Raw genomic sequence first — 9,063 nt, 5'->3', positions numbered from 1 at the left:
TGTCGAGCTACCGGACAAACTAATAAGTGAGAAAGCCATACGGAAGTAAGTGATCAGCTGGTAAGCGAGGAAGGGAATGGCGTCATACCACCCCCTATCATTCATTTTAAAGATGAAATGCAGCCATATGTAGCTCTGCTATACAATCTCCAGAAATGTATATAAATTTTCAGAATGAGCCTATGTTGAATAAATTCCAAATGGAAATCATCCCACCCCTACATTTCTTGTTTGAAAAGCTGTTTCACTCATGCATGCATCAAACCAGTTAAATGACTTAACCAATTAAATGTCTCATTTAAAAAGTTAAAAGGAGGATTATCTTAAAAATAAAATCAACATGTTGAGGGGACTGAAAAACACAAAGTCAAGCTGACCCTTTTTTCTTTTCTTTCACTTTCGTCAATTGGTGAAGTTTGTCCTTCGCCACTGTTGCCACTGGCTTGCTTTGTTTGGAATGTGTGCTGCACATCGTTGGATTTGCTCTTCTGTGTTAGGGCTTTCAGCAGTTGCATTTATATTACACTGAACTGAATATAACTGAACTCTGAAAACTGCACTGACACAGTTTCAGTTTACTAGTACTTCTATGTTAAGCTGCTTTGACACAATCTAGATCGTAAAAACACAATTATACTATTTTGAAAGTTTTGCCTAATAGCAAAAGTAACAACACAAGTAATATTTTGAAGAGAGAAATTTAGTCAATGTACAAAACATCTCAGTGGAACTAGTTACTAAATGACAGTTAAAGCTACTAGAATTGTTTTTCGACATTTCAGACTGAGATTCTCTGGAAAGAAAAACTAATTTAAACAATTCAAAAGTTTTTACCAAACAAAGATTTAACCTTGCAAACTTGGCACATACAGTCATTATTTTCATTCCTCAAAAGAGCCAACTGTAAATTAAGGCCTTGTAAACAACTACGGTGTGCCACGACTTTCTTCAATTAAACAAAGACAAAACAGAATTTAGGGCATTTGGCAAAAAACATGAAAAACTCAAGGTGAATGCCTTCAAGCTTTTGTGTCATTTTGGGCTTTTTTTTGGACAGTTTTTTTTTTTTTTTTTTTTGTTTAGCTATTTAGAAGCAACACCTCAGCCTTTTATACATGGCTCTGCGAAATAATTGATTTTCATTGGTCATTTATGGTATTCCATGTCATTATTCACTAATAAGAATCAGTAATGGGTGGCATGGTGGCTCAGTGGTTAGCACTGTCACTTCACAGCAAGAAGGTCGCTGGTTCAAGTGCCGACTCCTGGCATTTCTGTGTGGAGTTTGCATGTTCTCCCTGTGTTCGCATGGGTTTCCTTTGGGTGCTCTGTTTTTCCGCACAGTTCGAAGACATACACCATAAGTGAATTAGGTAAACAAAATTTGCCGTAGTGTATATGTCCAAGGGGCACCATGGTGGTGCAGTGGGTAGCACAATCGCCTTACAGCAAGAAGGTCACTGGTTCGAGCCTCGTGTGGCATTTCTTTGTGGAGTTTGCATGTTCTCTTTGCGTTCGCATGGGTTTCCTCTGGGTGGACTAAGCCAAAAAAAATATCAATGAATGAATGAATGAATGTATGTGTGCATTTCTCAGTACTGGGTTGCAGCTGGAGGGTAAAACTTGTGTTGCGTAAAACATATGCTTGAATAGTTGGCGGTTCATTCCATTGTGGCGACTCCTGATAAATAGGGGACTAAGCTGAAGGAGAATGAATGAATGAAGAAACGGTAATCTAACTAAAACACATGCTCATCTGGGCTCATTCAGTGCTATATATTTAATAGGGAGTAGGGACTGAAAAATCACTTAGCTCAGTGAGCTGATATAATATTAAATCAAAATCAATAAATGAATATTTAATTATGTCATTTGGGTATCACACTTGTTTTATACAAACCCAGCTGTTAGAATTTTAAGATGTAATTTTGATATTAACAAGGTGTCGATAAAACATTACTCTTTTCATAAACAGGTAGGTTTACTATGGATGCTTATAAGCATAATTTTTCTCCACATAAATCAGTAATTTGGAACAACAAATGTATAACCTTTAAAAATAAATCCTTATTTTATAGAAACTGGTACAATAATGATATTATATTGGTAAGATAGTTATTCAAATTTAATGGACAACTTTTTAATTATTGTGAATTTCTCAATTATTACAAGATCCCCATAACTGCTAAAGAATTTGCAATAGTATTTGATGCAATTCCTAGTGAAATTTTCAGCTCTTATGCAGTAATTTATCCTCTGAATCGAATATTTTACATATTAATCAGTTAAGTATCAATGGTGTGAAATTTATAGACAATAAATTTAATAACTGTTTCATTACAAAGTTATGCAGAACCATATTGTTGCCTAAATGCAAACATTTTTGGAATTATTTGAGCAAATTGGGTGGAAAAAAGTTTGTCTCACCAATAAAGTTAAAGAAGTGACATATAAACTAATACATTTAATTTATCCAGTGAAAGAAATGGTCAACATTTTTTTAGAGACATGGAATCTACGTGCACTTTTTGTAAATTAGAGGAGGAATCGATAAAACACCTGTTTTTTAAATGCACACATACCCAAATGTTTTGTTTTGATGTTGAATATCTTATAAACTTATGAAATAAAAATTTCTTTTCTTGTTTTCAAAGAGATTTTTTTTTTGATTTACAATAATAATAAGAAAACTTTGGAGCAAAGTTTGTTTATTAATTTAATGATACTATACAAAAATGGTCCAATGATAAGCCTAATAATTATTTGTTTAAAATCAATCTTAAGCATTATATCGAAACCCTTAAAGACACAAAAAATAAAAAAAGCTGTAAGAATGTATGCAATTTTGTAATCCATTTCTTATGCGTTTTTTTTTTTTTTTTGTAATTTATATATCCCGTAATTTTATTTTTATTTTATTTTAGTCTGTTTTTTTTCTACTGATTTTTTTCCTTTGATGTGAAAAATTGTAAGCATTGTATTTCTCATTTTAAAATGCTATTGTTCTTGTTATGAAATAAAAAAAAACAGCTGTTGCCAGATTAAAAATAAAAAATTATACATACGCTTACTGGCTACTTTATTAGGTACGCCTGCCCAACTGCTCGTTAAAGCTAATTTCTAATCAGCCAATCACATGGCAGCAACTCAATGCATTTAGGCATGTAGACATGGTCAAGACGATCTGCTGCAGTTCAAACTGAGCATCAGAATGAGGAAGAAAGGTGATTTAAGTGACTTTGAACGTGCCATGGTTGTTGGTGCCAGACAAGCTAGTCTGAGTATTTCAGAAACTGCTGATTTACTGGGATTTTCATGCACAGCTATCTCTAGGGTTTACAGGGAATGGTCTGAAAAAGAGAAAATATCCAGTGAGCGGCAGTTCTGTGGGTGCAAATGCCTTGTTGATGCCAGAGGTCAGAAAAAAATGGCCCGACTGATTCCAGCTGATAGAAAAGCAACAGTAACTCAAATAGCCACAACCGAGGTATGCAGAAGAGCATCTCTGAATGCACAACACGTCCAACCTTGAGGCAGATGGGCTACAGCAACAGAAGACCACACCTTTGGGATGTGGGTGAACGGGAGATTCGTATCATGGATGTGCAGCTGACAAATCTGCAGGAACTGCGTGATCATGTCAATATTTGCCAAAATCTCAGAATAATATTTCTAGTACCTTGTTGTATCGAAGGCAATTCTGAAGGCAAAAGGGGGTCCAACCCAGCACTAGTAAGGTGTGCCTAATAAAGAGGCCGGTGAGTGTATATCCATATATCATCCAATCTCTTGTACCCATATTTTTATCACTTTAGATGTCTGTCTGGCTTTAACTTGTCACTTCCTAGCACAAGCTTTGCATTCAGATTTTGACTTAAATGTTTTGCATTCTGTTATTTAATTTTGTGGGACATAGCATGTAATAAGTAGAACAATGTAAATTGGTTATTGCCGAACAAACCTGATATAAATATTAGGACTTGTATCAACCCTTTATACAGTAATTTATTTGTGTGTATATATATATATATATATATATATATATATATATATATATATATATATATATATATATATATATATATATATATATATATATACTTTGTAATTTTTAAAAAATTACTTATTACACCTTACAGCATATGTACATAGTATGTTCAAAAATGCCTTAAAATATTTTTTTTGGGGCCATAACATTTTAAATTGACTGTTAAACATTTTACGTGTTTTGCCTCATCATTTACTATTCTTTTATTTATTTATTTTTTTTTTGAATTACTATTATGGTTGTTCTTTTGGCTCTCCTTTGTAATTAACAGCAAGCACGCTCTCATGTCACTGGCTGAGATTTAACAGCCTGTTGTTTTCAGTATTTCGCTGTGTTTCGCATCATCACATTGGGTGACTCTGCTCTTGGCTGTTTCAGGTCTCACCGCGATCCAGCATCTCGGCGGCTGCGCTCACATCCTCAGTCGGCATGAGAGGGAGGACGCAGCGGCTGCGTACAACCGACTGCGCCGCGACAACTACAACACGAACCAGCTTTCTGCCAATGTAGGCAACAGCGCCGGGATCCGTATTGTTTGTTTCTATTGCCACGGGACTGTCAACGTGGCTGGAAAGGGAGTCTGCAAGACGTCAGACAATCTAGTGAGCTGCCTACCTAGACAGCTTTTTTTTGGCGTCATACCGCGTTCGTGCGCGCTCCGGGCAGCATTAATCTACCGTCGCTGTCCACACACACATGTACAGTATGTGTGAACGTGCGGAGAAGTTGGAGATGTCACTCTAAATCGTCTGGGCACGGTAAGAACGCGTATTTATTATGAAGGAATTCAAATACAGTTAGCAACTTGGTCTTTGTTAGGAATCATGTGGGGGACTCGCACCTGTGCATGTACAATCTTCCCATCAAAACAATCTAGCGCCGTTTTGCGCTGGTCTGTGTTGTGTTTTCAGCCTTAAAGTTGTCAGATGCCCTTTTCTGTGAACGCTTTTGACATCTGGGGTATTTAAAGAGAAATAATAGGTGAGTCAACCGGCATAAAGTAAGGACAGATATAACCTACATGTGTCATGCTGCCCTTAAGGCATTGAAAGCTTAGTATGCTCTAATGGGTGAGATCTATTTAGAGAATCTGAACTTTATAGAAAGCTGTGGCTCTGTATCTGCATTATTTTAATCATCATTATGTACGTGTTTTAAGTGTAGAAAGTCAATGTAGTGTGAGAGAAGTGCTTCAATGGATATTTTAGAAGATTTCAGACACACATCTGGCAGTGAATGATGTGGTCGTGGCTTAGCAGGGGCTTAACTTTCATATGGGTTAGTTCGCACTGAATAGACCAGCATTTAAAATGATTGTAATATGTTGTAGCAGAATATCTAAGCAGTTTTAGACTTCCTGTGGTGTTGAGGGTCAGAAATAACACCAAAAGTGATAAGACCATATATTTGAAATGTGATGAAAACATTTTATGTATTTCAAGATGTTCTGTTATCTTGTTATCGTTGATGACTGAGTGATTTCTCACTATGTAGAAGATGGCAATTTAATGAATGGTTTTTTTAGTGAAATATATGTGGCTTAACAGGGGCTTGACTTTCATATGGTTTAGTTCGCACTGAATAGACCAGAATTTAAAATGATTGTAATTTATTGTAGCAGAATATCTTAGCAGTTTTAGACTTCCTGCGGTGTTGAGGGTCAGAAATAACACCAAAAGTAATATGACTATATATTGGAAATGTGATGCAAACATTTTGTGTATTTCAAGATGTTCTGTTAGCTTGTTATCGTTGATGACTGAGTGATTTCTCATTATGAAGAAGATGGCAATTTAATGAAACATTTTTAGAAAAATATATGTGGCTTAACGGGAGCTTGATTTTCATGTTGGATTAGTTTGGACTAGATCAGACTTTAAAATATCTGCAATTTGTGTGGATGTGAATGCTTAATCAGTAGAAGTCCTGTTGTGAATTGTGAAAATTGTTACTTGGACTAGGGAAAAATAACACACAGTACAGTTTGTCCAGCATATTTGAAATATGGGAAAAATCAATAAATGAAATATAAATAATTTATTTGATTTCATTTTGTATGATGATAAATGATAAACATGATGTTCTGTCTTGCCACAAAATTGCCACAAAAGTGAAAAATGTAAAGCAATATGAAATTTTATGTTAAGAAAAACACTGCAAAGTCATTTAAAATGTGATTTTTTTTTTTTTTATTATTATTATTTTTTATGCGACCAGTTGTACACATTTGTACAGATAACCTAAAATCCTGATGTTTAATTAAAATAAAAAATGACTCTATATGTAAGTTATAATGACCATCTTGAAAGTGTATTTATCTAGACGTTCTGAGTATTTCATATGTGGCTAATCCCCTGTCATAACCCGAGAACATTTGTATTAACTTTGAGCTTTATGGAGCAGCAGTTCCTCCCCTAGTGGGGTAAATCATTCATTGCAACAGATACAATCACACTGTGAAGGCTTTCTATATTTGATCAAATTCAAGCGATCTTGTATAAGGTGTCAGGTGCTCTTTTTTATTAAGTTCAGTCTTTTTGAATGTCTTACACTTACAAGATGTAAGCTCAGCAAATGACCGGCTGCATTTTGACCTTTATTTTATCTTATCATAAAGCTGTTTATTAAGATATTATGATTAGTCAGAGAGCAGCAGCACTGTGATAAATGGATATCATTAAAGGAACAGATGGGGCTTGTGAGACATGCCACTTCTTCTGCCGTCTCTCTTCTGTCCTCAGTACTTTTGACCTGTGGGCAGTGTTACCCATTCAGACATAAAGCAGCATGCCATGCACTTTAGATTGGGAACCAGTGCCCATGTTTAATGCATCTCTATGCTCTGAGACTGTTGAATGTGGAGAAGTGGCTCAGAGAGAACATTTCTAATGAGAATAGTGTTTTAGATGCAGTAAAGCCCCTTTGTGAGAGGAAAAGTCTCGGAGAGACTGAGATTAAATAAAAGAAGGCTTTACAGAGGGAATGAATCCCTCCGTATATTTTACTGAGCTCAGTATAGCTCACTTTTGTCCAAAAGGACTATCAAATGTACAAAGCCTTCATTAATACTGCATAGTGATGTTCTATACCAGGATAATTATAGTTTACTAAAACTGTCAGACTGAAACTATGAAACTAAATCATTTTTCCTTAAAATAATATACAGTTGAAGTCAGAATTATTAGCCCCCGGTTTATTTTTTTCCACCAATTTCTGTTTAACAGAGAGATTTTTTTCAACACATTTCTAAACATAATAGTTTTAATTACACATTTCTAATAACTGATTTATTTTATCTTTGCCATGATGACAGTAAATACAATTTTAATAGATATTTTTCAAGACACTTCTATACAGCTTAAAGTGACATTTAAAGGCTTAACTAGGTTAATTAGGTTAACAAGGCAGGTTAGGGTAATTAGGCAAGTGTAACTATGGTTTGTTCTGTAGCCAATCGAAAAAAAAAATAGCTTTAAGGGGTTAATAATATTGACCTTAAAATTAAAACTGCTTTCATTCTAGCCGAAATATAACAAATAAGACTTTCTCCGGAAGGAAACATATTATCAGACATACTATGAACTTTTACTTGCTCTGTTAAACATCATTTGAGAAATATTTAAAAAAGAAAAAAAATTCAAAGGGGGTTAATAATTCTGACTTCAATTGTATATGCAGAAAGACTCTGCATCCAAATAAATACTAGTTTTACTTTATGTACAGTTCTAAAACAACTTAAACCAAATCATTATATTAAACTTTCAATTTAAAATATAACAAAATAACTCAAACTATTTAAAGTATCTGAAATAAAGTCTATAAAATTAAGTCAGAAGAAATATGAACTTAACTCATTTAATAGTGTATCCGTGGGGTCTTAAAGTCTTAAAATGTCTTGAATCTCGAAAACAAAATTTAGGCCTTCAAAAGTCTTAAATTTACTGAAATATTGTGTTTTAGGTCTTAAATCTTTTTTTAAACAGGTCTTAATTTTCTTTTGTTTATCCAAAGCTACTCAATCTGGCCAACATCCATCCAATCAACAATCCATCTCAATTAAACTTTTTATTTAAGAATGTAATTTTTAAATCTGTTTACCATAATGGTTTCATTATTTTCTGTACAATAACACTTTTTCAAAAGTTCTCCGTGTATTTACTGCTTCGGAAGCTGGCTTGTACAAACTGTTGTGCATACTGTACATTTAGTTTATTATACTTTATAAAACCTTTAAAACTTTTTTTTTTAACCTTTCTTAAAATTTATGTTGAAAAAAAAGTGTATGGATGCAACTAGAGTTTGCTTGTTTTGACACAATATTTAAAATATTTTGCTCAGAATTAACTAAACTATTTATTTTTTAAACTATTAAATTATTATTATTGTATTATTAAATGTATTAAATTATATTAAAAAAAGTTTGACAGGGCAAATAAAAATCTTTTCCAACTGGGCCATTGAAAAAACATTTAGCCCTCTGTAAGTCTAAAATTTCATTCATAATTGTCTTACTTGCTTAAAGCTGCAGAAACTCTGTTAACTTGATGTACTAAAATAACTGAAAAGGAAAATAATACTTATATCATTTATTCATTCATTCATTTTCTTTTCGGCTTAGTCCCTTTATTAATCCGGGGTCGCCACAGCGGAATGAACCACCCTTATATCAAATGTACTAAAATAAATTTAAAATAAAAAACAAATGACCAAATCAAACATGAAAAGATTGTAACATTTTACAATAAGGCTGTATGCAAGTTAATGTTAATGCATTTACTAACATAAAATACAGTTGTTTGTTGTGAATTCATGTTAAGTCACGGTGCATTAACTAATGTTAACAAGCATTCATTTTTATTTAAATAATGCATTAGCAGATGTTGAACTATGATTAATAAATGCTGTACAAATATTGCTCATGCTTAGCTCATGTTAGTAAATAAATGATCAATAATAAAATCTTATTGTAAAGTGTGACAAAAAAATTAAAATTAAACAATTTGTAATGTGCAAAT

General features: G+C 33.5%; 1 protein-coding gene across 1 annotated transcript in view; it reads left to right on the top strand.

Annotated features, from left to right (window-relative positions):
• Positions 1–4,490: 4,490 nt before the first annotated feature.
• Positions 4,491–9,063, top strand: part of mgat4c (mgat4 family member C) — a 231,126-nt gene continuing 226,553 nt past the window's right edge. The window contains exon 1 of the mRNA XM_056478844.1: positions 4,491–4,806. The gene's annotated coding sequence lies outside the window, so the exon portion shown is untranslated. The remainder of the gene's footprint in view (positions 4,807–9,063) is intronic.

The sequence above is a fragment of the Danio aesculapii genome, chromosome 18 (assembly GCF_903798145.1).
Source record: "Danio aesculapii chromosome 18, fDanAes4.1, whole genome shotgun sequence".
Lineage (NCBI taxonomy): Eukaryota > Metazoa > Chordata > Actinopteri > Cypriniformes > Danionidae > Danio > Danio aesculapii.
Note: the sequence above shows the minus strand (reverse complement) of the source record. Positions and strands in the feature narration are given on the sequence as shown.